The sequence below is a fragment of the Vombatus ursinus genome, unplaced genomic scaffold (assembly GCF_900497805.2).
Source record: "Vombatus ursinus unplaced genomic scaffold, bare-nosed wombat genome assembly UNPS02014779.1, whole genome shotgun sequence".
Taxonomy (NCBI): Eukaryota; Metazoa; Chordata; class Mammalia; order Diprotodontia; family Vombatidae; genus Vombatus; species Vombatus ursinus.
In genome coordinates, this window is record NW_020954557.1 from 25593509 (window position 1) to 25613186 (window position 19678).

The window sequence follows — 19678 nt, forward strand, 5'->3', positions numbered from 1 at the left end:
TACTCTCTCACAGAGTCATTAGCTTCCACTTGCCCCATTCAAATTTTTAAGGAGTTATTCTATTAGATTTTGTACCTCCTTCTCCATTTGGTTCATTTTACTTTTTAAGGAGTTCTTCTATTCAGTGAGTTTTTGTCCGTCCTTTTCATTTGACAAATTCTACTTCTTTTTGCCTTTTTGGTGAGGTGATTGGGGTTAAGTGACTTGCCCAGGGTCACATAGCTAGTAAGTGTTAAGTGTCTAAGGCTGGATTTGAACTCAGGTCCTCCTGACTCCAAGACCAGAGCACTATTCACTGTGCCACCTGGCTGCCCCCAAATTCTACTTTTTAAGGACTTGTTTTCTGCAATTAATTGTCCTCTCATTCTCATTTCTCTTCCCAATTTTTCTTTTACTGCTCTTATTTGACTTTTAAAATCTTTCTTGAACTCTTCCAAGAAAGCTTTTTTTGGCTTGAGACCAGTTCATATTCCCCATTTTGGTTTTGGATGTGAGCATATTAAGAATGTTATCCTCTTCTGATTTTGTGCCTTGATCTTCCCTTTCCTTAAAATAAGAATCTATGGTTATTTTCCATTTCTACTTTTTGTTCATGGTGTTTGACTATTTTTATGACTTTTTACAAAAAAAAATGTTGAGTTCTTCTGCTGGAGCAAAGGGGACACTTACCCAAGGTTCTTTTCCTGATCACCATGGCCTTGCACTTGAATGTTTGGCTCCTGGTTGCCCAGGCCTTTCACAGGGATGTTTTGATCCTGATGGATTTCAGTTAGTCTGGAACTTTGCCTCCTGAAGTTGTGCTTCCCAGAGTTGTGTTGAGGCACCAGGTGATTTAGCTGCTGGATAATGCCTGTATTCATGGTTTTTTCCTGAGCTGGAGTCTACCAGTTTGCCTTCCTATATTGAGATTCTGTGGGGTAGGGGGGTCCTGGTGTTGGCACAAGCCTGCTCCATTAACCTGGGTCTCAGGATCTCCCCCAGTATGCTGAGGTGGGGCTTGCCACTGGCTTGCTGGGACACCTCCAGCCCTGTACTGCTTCCCCTCACCCAGAGCAAGAGGTGCCTTTCCCTTTAATCCCCCAAGCTTCCTAGGGTAGAAGACTGCTGTGCCCTGTCTTTTTGCTGGCTGAGATTTTTTCCTAGGTTGATATTTTCTGAGCTTTCAGAGGTCAATGAGGAAGGGTTAGAGCGACTTACTTCTTACTCCCAGAAGGGAAAGAACACTTTAAGATTCTAAAAGTGTTTTATAAATATTCTCTCATTTTATCTTCATAATTCTGGAAGTTATTGTGAGGGTAAATCCCCAAACATTTACAGAGGTGTGAAGTTAACCAGTGCTTTACATTGCACATATTTCCAGAATTTTGATGTATTGATCAGTAATGATGTTTTCCCTTCTTTTTTCTCATTTTAGTTTTTAAAAATACTATTTCTCATATGGGATGGCTGTCTTGGAGGGAAAGGGGAAGATATGCTGGGGGAAATTATGATGATATAAAATCAATAAAACCTTTTCAAAAAGATTTTATTGTTAATTTTGGAGTTAGTTTTGGTTGAGTGATGATGTCAGAATGAGGATTACAAAGGATAGAGAAGGGAGTAAGAGGAGAAAAAGTGAATGGATTAGTGAGGAAGCTTTTTCTGGTAGTTTGATAAAGGAAGGAGAAATTAGGATGATTGCTTGGTTTAAGGGCTATAGTAGAATCTAGTGAAGTTTGTTTTTAATGGTGGGAGAGACTTTGGAGTGTTTGAAGGCAGGAGAAAAAAATTGAGAGGGGAAGGTTGAAGATTAGCAAGGAAAAGGGTATTATTGTCTTTGTCATACCCCAGCCACTCAATTGATAGTCAAATCTTGCTGTATCTACTTCCAAAACATTTTTCTCCTTTGATCCTTTCTCTCTACATCTAAAGACCCCATCTTTACTTCAGGTCCTCATTCTCCTTGTTTAGACTATTACAAGATGATTATAATGATCTCCTAATTGTTTACTTTCCTCAATTTTCTGCTCACTGAAATTCCATTCTCACCACACACTTTGTCTACCATGACTTTGTACAGGGTGCTTCTCTCTCTCTCTCTCTCTCTCTCTCTCTCCTCTACCCCTTCCTTTACATGCAGTCTTTCCCCATTAGAGTGTAAAAGCCCTGAGAGCAGGGACTACTTTTCTTTCTACTTGTATTAGTATTTCTAGTACTTAACACTGTGCTTGGCATAAAGACTGACCGATTGATTGACTACAATTCATCCTCCACAAAACTGTCAAAAGTGATTTCCCTTAAGCACAGCTCTGACCATGCCACTCCCTTACTCAATCAACTTTAGTGATTCCCTATTACCCCTAAGATAAAATGTGAGCTCCTCTATTTGGTTTTTAATGACTTTCACCATAATCTGACTCCATTCTATCTATCCTCATTATATATTACTTACTTTCCCACAATCAATGGTCTCAACTGCTTTCTGAGACTAACACCTGAAACCCCATATTATATCTCCATGACTCCCTATTGATTCATTCTTTTCCTTCAAGTCATAGCTAAAGTTTCATCTCCTACCTAATGCTTTTCCTTATCCCCCAATTACTAATGACCTCCTTCCCTAGCTACCTGGTTTACAACTACTTTTTTTATTGTGTCTATATTTACAAATGCACATGTTGTATTCCCCAATACAACATACTTTCCTTGAGAACAGATCTTCTTTAAATCTTTGTGTTTATATTAATTGTACAAAATACAGCCACTGGCACATAGTAGGCTCTTAATAAATGGTTATTGACTGATTGATCTTTAAGTATGTCTAGTAAAAGGTTATACCTTATGTAGAGACAAGTAATACAATGCAAGAAACCTGACCCTGGCCACCACTGTTGTCCCCCTCCATCCCAATCCTTGAACCAGAGCTAGGAGGGTAGACCATAATGAATATCGGGACACATATACAATCACACAGGGAAGGAGGTATAAACCAAATCAGAGACTATCATTTTAAAAATATTTTTCTACCATTGATGCCAAAACATGTGTTATATTTACGTTTTTTATATATATATATATATATATATATATATATATATTTCTTATCACAATGGTTTGCACATAGTAGATATTTAATAAATGTCTGTGGAATTAAATTGTCATTGATGGGTTTAAGAAGAGAAAGCCTGAATATGGAGAAATTAGTGGTCTATTGCAGATCAAGTATTTCTGAACAAGGTAGTAATAACTTCAATGGAAAGAATCTCTTTGGATATAGGGATTGGATAAAGGGAGGAGTGCTGGCTGAATGCCAGAATTGTAGTCCCTATTATAGGAATAGAAGCATCAGGAGTAGGAGAAGGTTTCAGTGTAGAAAACAATGAATTGAGTTTTTGACATATTGAAGTTTCAGGTACTATAAGGAAATATGTGATCACAATATCATAAATTTCAAGCTAGAAAGAACCTTAGCAGCTATTTAGTGTCTTACAGAGTTGTCTAGTACAGAGGTTTTAAATGCCATGCCAAATGGGCACATAAACATTATGTGTCAGAGGCACATGAATTCAGGTCTTCCTGCTTGGTTATCTATCTAATAGGCCAGGTTTGCTTTCATAGAGGAGCAAATAGAAGTGACAGATCAGTAAAACAAACATGTTATGATAGACAATCTAGCCTTGAAGTTAGAAAAGACTTGTTCAAATCTTTCTTCTGGCAAATTCTGATTGCCATTTTACCTCTCAATGTTTCAACCAATCCTATAAAAGACTATACATTATAGATCAGGTCCCAATCTTCAAAAATCGAGGGAGTTTTCGCACTGGAATTTCTCTTCACTGATGAAACTAAAGGTCCAACTTAATTCAATTTAGAATTATGTCATTTGTGTGCCTGAAACATATAGTAATAACAATGCTATTTCTCTTTGTGGATCTATAATAACCAGGCAGAGCCAAGATGGCAGAGGGAAAGCAGTGACTGTCTTGAGCTTTCTCCCAAAGCCCTCCAAATACCTAAAAAAATGGCCCCAAACAAATTCTAAAGCAGCAGAACTCACAAAAAGACAGAGTGAAACAATTTCCAGTCAAAGACAGCCTGGATGGTTGATAGGAAAGGTATATTGCACCGGGTGGGGAGAGGAGCATAGTTCAGTGTGGGCACTGTGACCGTGGAGTGGGCCTCAGAGGACTGAATCTCAGGCAGCTGTGGCAGTTTTCAGACTTCTCAAGCCCTGAACATCAAAGACAACTTAGAAGGTCAGTGGGAAAAGTCTGTGACTGCTGTGAGAAAGGAGCTAGGTCTCAGCTGCAAGTCTCGAGTGCGGCCAGGGGCTGCCACTTTTTCCTGAGCTTCTGGCCCACAGACTGAGGGGGAATCGAGTGGCTGATCAGATGGGGATTGCAGGGATCTCTTTGCCAGCACTGAGGAAGGAATCTCTTGCTTTATTGGTGCTTGGATCTGAGTCACAGTTCTAAGGGGCGGCCCTGGGGCAAGGAGGAACGCTGGTGCAGTGGAGCTTGTTGTGGTGGTGGAGAGAAAACAACTCGCACCTTACCTTATCATACCACCTTGGAAGAAGTGCAAATTTACAGGTCCCTAGAAGTACCTCTAAAAACAGCTGTACAAACCCCCAAAGCTTGGGACAGTACACTCTTCACATTGGAAGCAGACTTTTACATTAACAAAGAGCTTAAAGCTCAACTAATTAGCCGGGATCATGAGTAAGCAGCGTAAAAAGTCAGACTGTTATCTTACTTTGGTGACAAAGAAGATGAAAACATACAACCAGAAGAAGACAACAAAGTCAAAGCTCCTACATCTAAAACCTCCAAGAAGACTATGAATCAGTCCCTAGCCTTGGAAGAGCTGAAAAGTGATTTTGAGAAGCAAGTAAGAGAAGTAGAGGAAAAACTGAGAGTGACGCAAGAAAATCATGAAAAACAAGTCAACAGTTTGATAAAGGAGACCCAAAAAAATACTGAAGAAAATAACACCTTAAAAAATAGCCTAACCCAAATGGCGAAAGAGGTCCAAAAAGCCAATGAGGAGAAGAATGTCCTAAAAAGCAAAATTGGTCAAATGGAAAAGGAAGTTCAAAAGATTACTGAAGAAAATACTCCCTTAAAAATTAGAATAAAGGAGGGGTGGAGCCAAGATGGGCAAGGGAAAGCAGTGACTTGCTAGAGCTCTCCTCCAAACCCCTCTAAATACCTACAAAAAATGGCTCTAAACAAATTCTAAAGCAGCAGAATCCACAAAAAAACAGAGTAAAACAAATTTCCAGCCCAAGACAACCTGGATGGCTGATCAGAAAGGTATATGGAGCTGGGCTGGGAGAGGAGCGCAGTTTGGGGTGGGCACACAGTCCACAGCTACCCTGGAGCAGGCCTCAGAGTACTGAATCACGGGCAGCTGTGGCGCTTTCCAGACTTCTCAACCCATGAATGCCAAATACAACTTAGAAGGTCAGGGGGAAAAGTCTGTTACTGCAGTGAGAGAAGAAGTTAGATCTCAGCCTCCCCGAGGGCAGCGGCTGGCTTCTGAGCTTCTGGCCCACAGACTGAGGGGGAATCGAGTGGCTGATCAGAGGGGGATTGCAAGGATCTCTTTGCCAGGGCTGAGGCAGGAATCTCTTGCTTTGCCTGTGCTTGGATCTGGGTCACAGTTCTGAGGGGTGGTCCTGGGGCAAGGAGAAATGGTGGTGCAGTAGAGCTTGTTGGGTCTGCGGAGAGGAAACACCTTGCCCCTTATCATAGCACCTTGGAAGAAGCGACACTTTTCAGGTCCCTAGAAGTATCTCTGAAAACAGCTGTACAAACCCCCAAAGCTTGGGATAGTATATTCTCCACATTGGAAACAGACTCTTACCTTAACAAAGAGTTTAAAACTCAAGTAATTGGTTGGGATCATGAGCAAGCAGTGCAAAAATAGTCAGACTATATTATCTTACTTTGGTGACAAAGAAGATCAAAAAATACAACCAGAAGAAGAAAACAAAGTCAAAGCTCCTACAGCCAAAACTTCCAAGAAAAATATGAACCAGGCCATGGTCTTGAAAGTGCTCAAAAGGGATTTTGAGAAGCAAGTAAGAGAAGTAGAGGAAAAACTGGGAAGAGAAATGAGAGTGATGCAAGAAAATCATGAAAAGCAAGTTAACAGCTTGCTAAAGGAGACCCAAAAAAATACTGAAGAAAATAACACCTTAAAAAATAGCCTAACCCAAATGGCAAAAGAGGTCCAAAAAGCCAATGAAGAAAAGAATGCCTTACAGAGCAAAACTGGCCAAATGGAAAAGGAAGTCCAAAAGATTACTGAAGAAAATACTTCTTAAAAATTAGAATAGAGCAATTGGAAGCTAGTGACTTTATGAGAAATCAAGACACTGTAAAGCAAATCCAAAAGAACAAAAAATTAGAAAATAATCTCATTGGAAAAACAACTGACCAGGAAAATAGATCCAGGAGAGAGAATTTAAAAATTATTGGACTATCTGAAAGCTATGATCAAAAAAAGATCCTAGACATCATCTTTTGAGAAATTATCAAGGAAAACTGCCCTGATATTTTAGAACCAGAGGACAAAATAGAAATTGAAAGAATCCACCAATCTCCTCCTGAAAGAGATCCTCAAATTAAAACTCCTAGGAATATTGTAGCCAAATTCCAGACTTCCCAGGTCAAGGAGAAAATATTACAAGCAGCCGGAAAGAAACCATTCAAGTATTGTGGAAACACAATCAGGATAACACAAGATTTAGCTGCTTCTACATTAAGAGACTGCAGGGCATGGAATATAATATTCCGGGCGGCAAAGGAGATAGATTACAACCAAGAATCACCTATGGAGCAAAACTGAGTATAATCCTTCAGGGGAAAAAATGGTCATTCAGTGAAATAGAGGACTGTCAAGCATTCTTGATGAAAAGACTAGAGCTGAACAGAAAATTTAACTTTCCAATACAAGACTCAAGTGGAACATGAAGAGGTAGACAGGAAAGAGAAAATTATAAGAGACTTATTAAGGTTAAACTGTTTACATTTCTGCATGGAAAGATGATATTTGTAAGTCATGAGACCTTTCTCAGTGTTAGGGTAGTTAGAGGGAAAAATTATATGTATGTATGTATACATATATGTATATGTATATATATATATACACACACACACACACAGAGAGAGAGAGAGAGAGAGGGCACAGGGTGAGTTGAAGATGAAGGGGTCATATCTGGAGAACAAAATTAAGGGGTGAGAGAGGATTATACTAGGAGAAGGAGAAAGGGAAAGGTAGAACAGGGTAAGTTATCTCACACAAAAAAAAAAACAGAAAAGAAAAGGGTCTTACAGTGGAGGGGAAATGGGGGAAGGTGAGAGGGAATGAGTGAATCTTATTGTCATAGGATTTGACTTCAGGAAGGAATAACATACACACTCAATTGGGTATGGAAATCTGTCTTACCTGACAGAAAAATAGGAGGGGAAGGGGACAAAAGAGTACGGGGATGATAGAGAGGAGGGCAGATTGGGAAAGGGGGTAATAAGAAGGAAATGCTTCTGAGGAGGGACAGGGTCAAAAGAAAGAATAGAATAAATGGGGGAGTGGGATAGGATTAAGGGAAATAGAGTTAGTTTTTCACAGCATGTCTACTATGGAAATGTTTTGCATAACTGCACATATATAACCTTTATTGAGTTGCTTGCCTTTTCAATGAGGGTAGGTGGGGAGGGAGGAAGGGAGAAAATTTGGAATCCAAAGTTTAAAAAACACATGTTTAAAAAAAAATTTTCACATGCAACTGGGAAATAAGAAATACAGGAAATGGGGTAGAGAAATCTATCCTGCCCTACAGGAAAATAGAAGGGGAAGGTGGGGAGAGATAGCAGGAAAAGCAGACTAGGGGAAGGGGTATTCAGAATGCATGCCATCTTGGGGTGGGGGGAGGGGTGAGATGGGGTGAAAATTTGAACTCAAGATCTTGTGGAAGTAAATGTTGAAAACTAAAAATAAAAAAAATAAATAAATTTAAAAAATTAGAATAGAGCAATTGGAAGCTGGTGACTTTATGAGAAATCAATTCATTGTAAAACAAATCCAAAAGAATGAAAAATTAGAAAACAATGTGAAATATCTCATTGGAAAAACAACTGACCTGGAAAATAGATCCAGGAGAGAGAATTTAAAAATTATTGAACCATCTGAAAGCTATGATCAAAAAAAGAGCCTAGACATCACCTTTCAAGAAATGATCCAGGAAAACTGTCCTGATATTTTAGAACCAGAGGGCAAAATAGAAATTGAAAGAATCCACCAATCTCCTCCTGAAAGGGATCCCCAAAGGAAAACTCCTAGGAATATTGTAGCCAAATTGCAGACTTCCCAGGTCAAGGAGAAAATATTACAAGCAGCCGGAAAGAAACCATTCAAGTATTGTGGAAACACAATCAGGATAACACAAGATTTAGCTGCTTCTACATTAAGGGACTGCAGGGCATGGAATATGATATTCCGGAGGGCAAAGGAGATAGGATTACAACCAAGAATCACCTACGCAGCAAAACTGAGTATAATCCTTCAGGGGAAAAAATGATCATTCAGTGAAATAGAGGACTTTCAAGCATTCTTGATGAAAAGACCAGAGCTGAATAGAAAATTTGATTTTCAAATACAAGACTCGAGTGGAACATGAAGAGGTAAACAGGAAAGAGAAAATCATAAGAGACTCATCAAGGTTGAACTGTTTACATTCCTGCATGGAAAGATGAAATTTGTAACTCATGAGACCTTTATCAGTATTAGGGTAATTGGAGGGGAAAAAATTATAGGTACGTATGTATAGATATAGATAGATAGATAGCGGGCACAAGGTGAGTTGAAAATGAAGGGGTCATATCTGGAGAATAAAATTAAGGGGTGAGAGAGGAATATATTAGGAGAAATAGAAAAGGGACGTAGAACAGGGTAAATTATCCCACAAAAAAAACCCGGAAAAGAAAAGGCTCTTACAGTGGAGGGTAAACAGGGCAAAGTGAGAGGGAATGAGTGAATCTTATTCTCATAAGATTTGACTTAAGGAGGGAATAACATACACACTCAATTGGGTATGGAAATCTGTCTTACCCTACAGGAAAATAGGGGGGGAAAGGGACAAGAGAGTAGGGGAATGATAGAGAGGAAGGCAGATTGGGAAAGGGAGTAATCAGAAGCAAATACTTCTGAGGAGGGACAGGGTCAAAAGAAAGAATAGAATAAATGAGGGGGTGGGGTAGGATTAAGGGAAATAGAGTTAGTTTTTCACAGCATGTCTGCTATGGAAGTGTTTTGCATAACTGCATATATATAACCTATATTTATTTGCTTGCCTTATCAATGAGGGTGGGTGGGGAGGGAGGAAGGGAGAAAATTTGGAACCCAATGTTTTAAAAACACATGTTTAAAAAAATGTTTTCACATGCAACTGGGAAATAAGAAATACAGGAAATGGGGTACAGAAATCCATCCTGCCCTACAGAAAAATTGAAGGGGAAGGGGATAAGAGAAGGCGGGGAGAGATAGAAGGGAAGGCAGACTAGGGGAAAGGGTATTTAGAATGCATGCCATCTTGGGGTGGGGGGAGGGGTGAGATAGTGTGAAAATTTGGAACTCAAAATCTTGTGGAAGTAAATGTTGAAAACAAAAAAAATAAATAAAAATTACCATAGATCTATAATAACTAAGTGTATTTGCAATGGGTCAAAAATCTCATTTCCTTCAGTGTCCTGCTGCTCTGTATTTGAGAGTCTATTAAAGAGAATGAGGATCCAGACCAATGACCATATCTTCCATTTCCTTCTCATTCTAGACTGGGAAATTTCCCATTTGACTTTTTTTAAAAAATAATTTTCATAAGATTTATGAACCATATCAATGTTTATTAGAAAGGTAAATATATAGAACTAAAAACAATGCAAACATTAAAATACTATTAGCCTTGGCTATACCTGGATATTTTGCAGATTTTTAAGAAAAAGCAGTTGAATGATTATTTAAAGTTTTAAGAAATCTGTATTCACCCTTTATGACATCTTTATGTTTTTGAAAAGTTTTGTTTGAGATAGTGTATCAAAAAAAATAGTGGTGAAGCATTTTTTTTTCTAATTATCGCCTGAACTTTGGGTGAAGTGATGATTAATTAGTCCTATTATTTTATTTGTATAGAAATTCAGATTCACATTTCATTTGTAATTAAGTTTCCCAGAAATCTCCTTGGGGCACTGGTGCTAAGTGACTTGTCCATGGACACAAAGCCTAATATGTGTCAGAGTTAGGGCTTGAACTTTTGTTTTCCTAACTCTAGGGCTAATCTTCTAAGCAATCCATTATGTCCTGTTACCTCTGGAGTAATGTCTCAAATTTGATAATGACTTTCATTGTTTTTAAATGGAAGGGAAAGGAATATATTCTCTTGTAATTCCTTTATTTGCCTTTATAGCAAATAGGCATTGAATAATATGAACTCAAAACAAATGGGAAATTCAAGATCCTTATTACATTTAATCTCTTCAATCAGTTGTCCAACTGTGTCATTTTATATCCAGAACAACACACACACATACACACACACACACACACGCACATACCACACCACACAATACCACATCACACCACAATCTATTTAAACACTATCAGGGTCTTATTGTTTCTCACTTAGACTATCATAACTGCCTGTTAATTGGTTTCCTTGCCTCAAATCTCTGCCTACTCCAATCTTCAACACAGCATCAAAAATTACTTTCCTGAACTAGAGATCTTATCATGTCTCACTACCCCTGGACCCACATTCACTAACATCCAATACCTTCCTATTGTCTTCAAGAACAAATATACTCTTCTTTTGGGCATTTAAAGCTCTTCAAACCTGTTGTTTTCTTATCTTTCCAGTCTTCCTTAAAAATATTTCCATCCAAGGATTCAATGGTTTGGCTATAGGGACCTGCTTTCAGTTATTATACACAATATTCCATCTCCCAGCTATATGCATTTAAACTGGCATTCTCCCATGTGGGGAATGCTTTCCTTCCTCACTTTCCCATCTTCTATCTCTGGCTTCTTTTAAGACTCACTTCAATGCTACATTCTGCAGAAGCCCTTTTCCAGTGTTCCCATCTGCTAGTGTATTTTTCTCTCTACATCTACTTTGTATTTATTTTGTACATAGTGTTCATGTATGTGTGTGTATGTATGTATATGTGTGTGAGTATGTGTGTATAGTCTCCTCTGCTAGAATATAAGCACCTTGAGGGCAAAATCTATTTTTGCTTTTTCTTTGAATCTTAGCACAGTGTCTTTATACTAAGCACAGTATCTGGCATATATCAAGTGTTTAATAAATGCTTATTACTTGAGAAGAGTTGTGTAGGGAATAAACTATTAAACTCGCAATCACTGAGATCTAATTTGAAATCTTACTGCTAGTACTTACTATGTAAGCAACCATGGAAAAGTTATGTAAACCTGTCAGAAGTTTAGATCTTTCCCTAGAATTTATCTTCCATGTCAAAGCCTGCTGAGTTTCCCATGTTGAGAAATTCACAATTTTTTTTTGATATTACAAGATAGCATTGATGTAGAAAATACTTGGTCACCTATAATGTAGGTATATCAGAATCCTCTCAAATTCTCAAAGACTCTTTTGAGAGTCATTATTTGTGCTAGTTATTTTCAAAGAGGAAAAGAGTTGTGAAATTGGAATCCATGATGAACAACCATTTAATTTCAGGGCTATATGATTATTAATTCTATGTAGTTATTAAATTCTAAAGGAAAAATATACAATTTAAAGCACATTATTGGAGAGCAATTTTTGTATGGTAGTATCCAGAGGGTTACTTAATAGAACAAATCTAGATTGTCTTGCACTTATCACAAGTAACTGTTCCATTAAATTATTTTAAATAAATGGAATTTGTCATAATAATTTAAGGAATTTAACAGAAACAAAGGCTTATTAACCATTAATAGAGAATAAAACAGAATTGAGAATGACATTTACAGATAAGAACAAAAGAAAGGAATGTTAAGAAACAAAGCCTGGGAAGATATTTCCAAATAGTTAAACAGTTGGCATCACACAAATTACGTATCAAAGTTACAGTGAATTTTTCACTTTTCTTTTACCATAGACATGTCTGAAATTCTATCTCAATGCAGGCTACTAAAATGCAAAGAAATAAGTGAAAAATAAGAAACTTTATGCTAAAGACATTTTAATTATCTATGCTCATGTGGGAGAGATGGAAAATATGGAAAGTGAAGTCTGGCTTAATTCCAAATCTCCATTTAGTCAGCACTTTTTATCTCCCCTACCAAACCTTTGTTAGACCAAAGTAGACTCATCACTAGGTTGAACACATGGTAATGGAGTTTAATGGTCCAGACCTTAGAGAAAAAAAAATGCAAGGGAAAATATTTCCCTTGTTTCCTGACCATTAATAATAGCAAAAACAAACAAACAAAACCAAACAAAAACCAAACAAAAAAAAACAAGTATTGTATTTTTTTTATTGAAAATCAGCATTTCTTTTTGCCTGAAAGGAGGGAGAAGCCTTCTTTTGGCAAGATTGAAAACTTTGGTGGCTGGTTTTGTTTAGTTTCTGGCTGTACACTGCTCTGACCTGCTACCTCCTGAAAGGCTGGCCCAACAGAGAAAACAGTCAATTGGCTCTAGTTCTAAATCCTGCTAAACCACTGGCAGAGTCATGAGTCCTCTTCCAGCTCCTACATTAGTCAATTTCTAAATCTCATACACATCATACAAATATCTCTGGATTCCGTTTCTAGAGAATAAACTACCATAGCCAGCACTGTACTAAGATCTAAGGAACTGGGGCTCCAATTCTCCAGGGTAGCAACATTTATAGGGATTCTTGTGAAATAGCATTCTTACCTCTTTCTTACTCCAACCTAGAGTTAAGGCAAATTATCGTCATTATGCCTTTTCCAACCATCCAGGTTTCCCCTCCTGCAACCTCTCCACCTCCACCAAGGGAGTGAGAATTTGACTTCATTGTTGGGCACAGTGCAGACTATTTTAAGGAGTGTGTCTCTTCTTTTACCATATTCACTATCACCCCCTTTCTCCCCGCACCCCGAAGAAGACTACAACAAAATAGAATACATTCAGACAGATAGATATAGATATATACACATACACACATATATGTGTATGTATACACACATATATACACATATACACACAAACATATATATACATACATATATACATACATACACTTACACATACATATACTTAGATATCTATAATCATACTCATATATAGACAGATACATTCATATGCATCTATGTAAGACCATACTGTACTTGCTTTTTCTCTGTTTCTCTGAGGATGTATAACATCTTCCTTCATAAGTCCAAGTCTTTCCATATTTTTCTAAGTCCAATTCATCATTTTCTACAATACAGCAATATTCCAACCTTATATTGTTTTGTTATTTTAAATATCCTAAAATAATATTGATTAATATAGCTGCCATATAGTGTAGTTTCCCTATTTTTCTCTTTTTGATTAAATCTATTTTAGCTTTAACTTTGTTTGAAATCATGATTACTACCCTTGTTTTTTTCCCTAATAAATTCTACTCCTGATCTTTATTTTGTTTGTGTGTATCTCTTATTTCCTACCCCTCTTGACTCCTCTACTTTACTTCTACCCACTACCTTGTCCTACTATTACTTAACCTACCCCTCTCCAAAGATCCCACCCTTATCCTCTCCCCCCAACCTTTTCCCCTTGCTCTCTTGTTTCTATCTGAATTTAGAATAATTTTATAGCCTTTGTTTTTCCCTCTTTATGCCATTCTCATTAATCTAGACACTCTTCTATAACCCCCTTATCCTATTCCCTCACCCTCTTATTTCTTTGTAAATTTGGAAGACTTATTCCCTTCTAAATGTATATATTGTTCTCTCTTTAATCCAGATCTGATAGGATTCCTTCTAAAAATCCCTCCCTTATCTTCCCACTCCATCCCCTTAGCCTTTTATTTATTTCTCAATTTAGAAGACTTTTATACATTTCTAGATATATACATATTGCTCCCTCTTTAACCCATTTCCAATGAGAGTAGGGTTCCAGAACTACCAGCTCTCCTCCTTCTAATACCTCTGTGTTAGTTCTTCCTCTCACACCTTATTTGTATAATTACTTTTTTTTACCTTTTCCTAGAGGGTATTACTTTATAGAATCACATCATACTCAGCTCTACCTCAATCTTTCTTTTGAACTACCCAATTACTAATTACTATCTTAGGTATACAGTTTACATTTCCTCATATAAAAAATAAGCAGTCTGTTCTTATTGAGTCCTTTGCAATTAGTCTTTGGCATTTACCTTATGTTTCTCTTGGATCTTATAGGTCAAACTTTCTATTGAGTTCAGATCTTTTTGCAATAAAATCCTGAAAGTCTGCCAATTCATTAAATATCCATTTATTTTTTCATTCAGGATTAAGCTTAACTTTGCTTCATATGATATTTTTGGCTGCAACCCCAGTTCTTTTGCTCTTCAATATATCGTGTTCCAAGACCTGTGATCTTTTAGCTATTGGTAGGTCTTATGTGATTCTAATTGTGGTTCTGCCATACTTGAATTGTTTTTTTTTCTTATTGCTCATAATAGTTTCTCCTTGAGCTGAGGGTTTCAGAATCTAGCTATGATATTCCTTGTAGCTATGATTTCCTTCATAGGATCACTTTCAGGTAGTGATCAGTGGGTTTTTTCTATTTCTACCTTACCCTCCTGTTCTAACACTTCAGGACAATTTTCTTTAATTATTTCTTTTTTTGTTTGTTTGTTTTTGTGTTTTTTTGGCTAGGCAATGGGATTAAGTGACTTGCCCAGGGTCACACAGCTGGTGAGTGTTATGTGTCTGAGGCTGGATTTGAACTCAGGTCTTTCTGACTTCAGGGCCAGTACTTTATCCATTGCACCACCTAGCTGCCCCTTTAATTATTTCTTATATTACTATATCAAGATTCTTTTTTAGACCTTAGCTTTCAAGTGGTGTGATTATTCTTATGTTTTTTCTTCTTGATCTATTCTCCAGATTGTTTTTCTTATAAGATATTTCACATTCTCTTCTATTTTTTCATTCTTTATATTTTGTTTTATTGTTTCTTGGTCTCTTATAACTTCACCACCTTCCCCTTGCCCAATTCTAATTTTCAAGGCATCATATTCTTCCTTAAAATTCTGGATCTTCTTTTCCAGTTCGTTAACTTTCTTTTCATAATCAACTTGTTTTTCTTGGATTGTTCTTATTTTAAATTTTCTTTTTCTCAATCTCTCTCATTTGATTTTTAAAGCCTTTTTAAAAATTCTTTGAATTCTTTTTGTCCATGTTACCATTTGACATTACTCTTTGTGGTAGAAGAAGCTTTTTTCAAATTTTTTTTTTGCTTGAGTATCCTCCTCTGAAGATGAACCCTGATCTTCTCTATTCCTATAGTAACTTTTTATGGTTGGGTTCTTTTTCCTTTGCCTGTTCATTTTTTTTTTTAATTTATAGCAATCATCTCTAGTCCTGGGATATGGGGAATATTGCCTCTGGCTTCAGATCCTCCTTCAGTTCTCCCCTTTGGCCTAGAACCAAAACCAAGAACTCTACTCTCCTGTAAGTGTCCACAGCCAGCAGCATCCCCACCCCATTGCTTCTGCACCTATCAGGCATGTGCTGGTTCCTTCTCATCTAGGGATGTGTGTTGGCTGCAAAGCTGGGCGTGGTGTCCCTTATCAGTAGAAATTTTCTCAATCTTCCACTGCTCAGACATCTGACTTCCCACACTGGGAGGTCAAAATTTCTGTGGCTGGGGCTCAGTCTACCTCCCAACCCAGCTAGCCACAGGCCTCTGCTTGCTGTTTGAGTGTAACTAGCCTGGAGGTGTTCATACTTCACAGGTTTTCTTAAGATCTTCTCTGGTTGTCCCAGGAAGATTGCTGTTCCTCCCCAACTCTTGTTTATTTTTACCATTCTACATTCACCCCAAGTTGCTATTTTGTCTTGTTTGTGGGAGAAATCTGAAGAGCATGGAATTGTCTGATCTACTATGCCATCTTCCCAGAATCCTCTCCTTGATGTTTTCTTATATTCTAGATAAAGTTCTGCTTGATCTAGTCAAGCACTTTTCCTTTTCCAGATGGTGGATGCCCAGGCAGGCATATCTTCATAGTAACCAGACTGAACTCCTCTGAACTTTTCTATCCTCCTCCTAGTTGGGTACTTTATTTTTCTCCCAGCCTACCTTTTAGTTTTCTTTAATATGTTGTTTTCCTCACTAAAAATATAAGCTCCTTGAGGGCAGGAGTTATCTTTCTTTTTGCTTATATTCATATCCTCAGTACTTCACAGAGTGTCTGGCACATAATAAATGCTTAATAAATGCTTATTGACCAAATGAATGAAGGAAATATATTTCTAAGATGTGGCAAATCCAAAGAATTAGCAGCAGCAGAGGTATGACCCAAAATGACTCCACTCCCTGCTAGAAATCCTTAAAGACTGTGGTTGTATCTACATTCTGCAAAATACCTTGTCACTCTGGTCAAACATTCCAGTATAATATTATATTAACAATTCTGTCATAGAACTTCTATCAAATCAGTAATTGGTCATCACAGAGATAGATTATACATTTGAGATTATTGAAAAAGGAACTGTTTTTCTTTTTTTGTAATTTTGATTTAGTATTTTATTTTTCCCAGTTACATGTAAAAACATTTTAAACATTTTTAAACTTTAAAATTTTTAAACTTTTAAACTTTAAACTTCATTTTTTGAGTTTCAAATTCTCTCCCTTCCTCCCTTCCTACATACCCTCACTGAGAAGGCAAGCAATTCAATGTAGGTTATACATACAAAACATATCCACAATAATCATGGTGTGAAAGAAAACAGACAAAAATAAAACCTCAAGAAAAACAAAGTAAAAAAAAAGTATGCCTCAATACAGATTGAGGCATCATTAGTTCTTTCTCTGAGGATGGATAGCATTTTTCATCAGAAGTCCTTCAGAGTTCTCTTAGACTGTTGTATTGCTGAGAATAGCTAAGTCATTCACAGCTGATCCTTGTGCAATATTGTTATTACTTTGTACAGAGTACATTTCACTTTGCATCAGCCCATGCAACTTTCCCAATTTTTTGAGAGTATTTTTCTCATCATTTCTTATAGTACAATAGTATTCCATCATAATCACATACCACGACTTGTTCAGCCATTCTCCAATTGATGGGCATCCCCTCAATTTCTAATTCTTTGTCCCCAGAAAAGGGCTGCTATAAATATTTTTGTACATATATGTCCTTTTCTTTTTTGTTTTTTATCTCTTTTGGGGTACAGACATAGTAGTGGTATTGGTAGGTCAAAAGGTATGCCTGGTTTTATAACCCTTTGGGCATAAGGAACTATTTTTCTTTTTTCTTTTTTTCATTAGGCAATGGGGTCAAGTGACTTGCCCAAAGTCACACACCTAGTAAGTGTTATGAGTCTGAATCCAGATTTGAACCCAGGTCCTCCTGAATCCAGGATCTGTGCTCTATCCACTGTGCCACCTAGCTGTCCCAGCAACTATTTTCCTAAGGAACTTGTAGTCTCATCTAATTGATCCCAAAGGTGATGGGTGTTTGATCCACAGGAACAAATGATTGAAGAATGTGAATATCCAGGTTACTTCTGGCTAAAATCTTGAAAAATATGTGTTAGGCATGATTACTATCTGTTGATTTCATTTGTAAAACCCACATCTTTTCACTCAGAGTAGGTGGCTAATGACAATGAAACAATTTTTGAGCAATCAATGTCTCCTGGCATATTTTGCCCCAAATCCTAGCACATTAGATGTTAAATAAATAATTAAATTAACTTTGTGTTTCGGCAATCATTTAAAATTATACTTTGTGTGTTTTACTTAAGTATTATATGATCAATACAACTCTTGTTTCAATATTTTCTTCTAAGGAAAATGAAAAAAAATACAAGCAGAGTAAGTGTAAGAGATGTGCATAAAGAAACTAGTTTCAAATACTTAAAACTGATGATTAGAAACATTGGCTGGAAATCCATGGCATAAACTGTCAGCAAATTTGTATAAAATGTAATACATGTACAGTCTGGGAAAGGGAAAACAATGCTGTTCAATGTGTGTAGAAATATGATCTTAGCAATTTTATGAAAAATTTGTAGAAATCATTTATCCTATATAATACACACTAGAACAAATTCAAACAGCTATAATTGATTTCCAATTTTAAAAAGATACAAGAAGAGTGAGCAGAATGCAATATAAGAAGGTACAATAAGAAATGCAATATGAACAGGAATGAAATAAATCTCTTGCCCCAATGTTTTTGCACCTTTCTTTCCTTAAGGCTGCACATTTGGTCACTATATTGGATTATAAAGTAGAGGAAAATGTGAAAAACTCACTTACTATTCTACTACTTCCATTTCACCCTCCTTTACCACATTCTCCAAAATGTTAATTCTATAGCACCAACTGGGATAGTTGGTAAAGGAATTGGGATGGGAAGGTAATAGATTCATAGAGTATGCATAGTGACAAAATTAGCTGAAGCCATTCTCATCTTCCTTGGGAATTTCCTGGCTCAGAAATATTTCTAAGTTATGGGCTTAAAGAACTTCTGGATGTCCTACTACAACTTCTGTCATGCACAATGATGAAGTAGTAGAAGCAGGGGGTAGAGATACTAGTAGGTAATACTAGATGAAAATCTAGTAAAATATATATCTTAAAAGTGATTTCACATCTCTTAATTGACATTTTATATTGCTTTAAATGTAGAGTAAGTAGCTAGGTCATATAGTAGATAGAGTGCTGGGTTTGAAGTCAGGAATACCCATCTTCCTGAGTTCAAATTTGGCTTCAGACACTTAATTGCTGTGTGATCCTGGGGAAGTCACTTAATCATGTTTGCCTCAGTTTCCTTATTTGTAAAATGAGCAGGAGAAGGAAATGGCAAACCATTCCAGTATCTTTGCCAAGAAAAAGACCCCCAGAGAAGGCTACTTTAAAACTAAATCTTGAGGGAAATTAGGGATTGTAGGAAGTAGAAATGAAGATTGAGAATATTCCAGGCATGAATGATAGCCAAGGCCTGGCGACTTATGTTCAAGGAATAGCAAATAGGTCAGTTGGATTGAACCATAGAGTATGTACATGGGAGTATTATGTTGGAAGACTGGATCATGAATTTGACCAGAATTTTTCACAGTAGGACACTGAGCACTTAGCAAGTCAAGTAAACAAGCATTTATCCAATACAAATCATGTGCACAGCCCTGTTCTAAGCACTGGGGATATACACAAAAGCAAAATGACAGTCCTTGTCATGAGGAACTTACATTCTAATGTGAAAAGTCAACACATCAAAAAGAACTGAAAAATGGGGATGAGGTAGTGATGGTGAAGTCTGGAGAATGAAGGGTAGAAGGATTAGGAATGTCAACAAGTGTTAATAGGGGTTTGTATCTTGCCAGAATTACTTGCCCTTACATGCAAACTTAATATTAGTAGAGCACTGGGTCAGATGAGAACTAAGGCAGAAATTCTATGTCGGAAAAAATGAGATACCTTGGAGGAAAGGAAGACATGGTCCTGGAATTGAAGTGAACAAACATTACACCATTA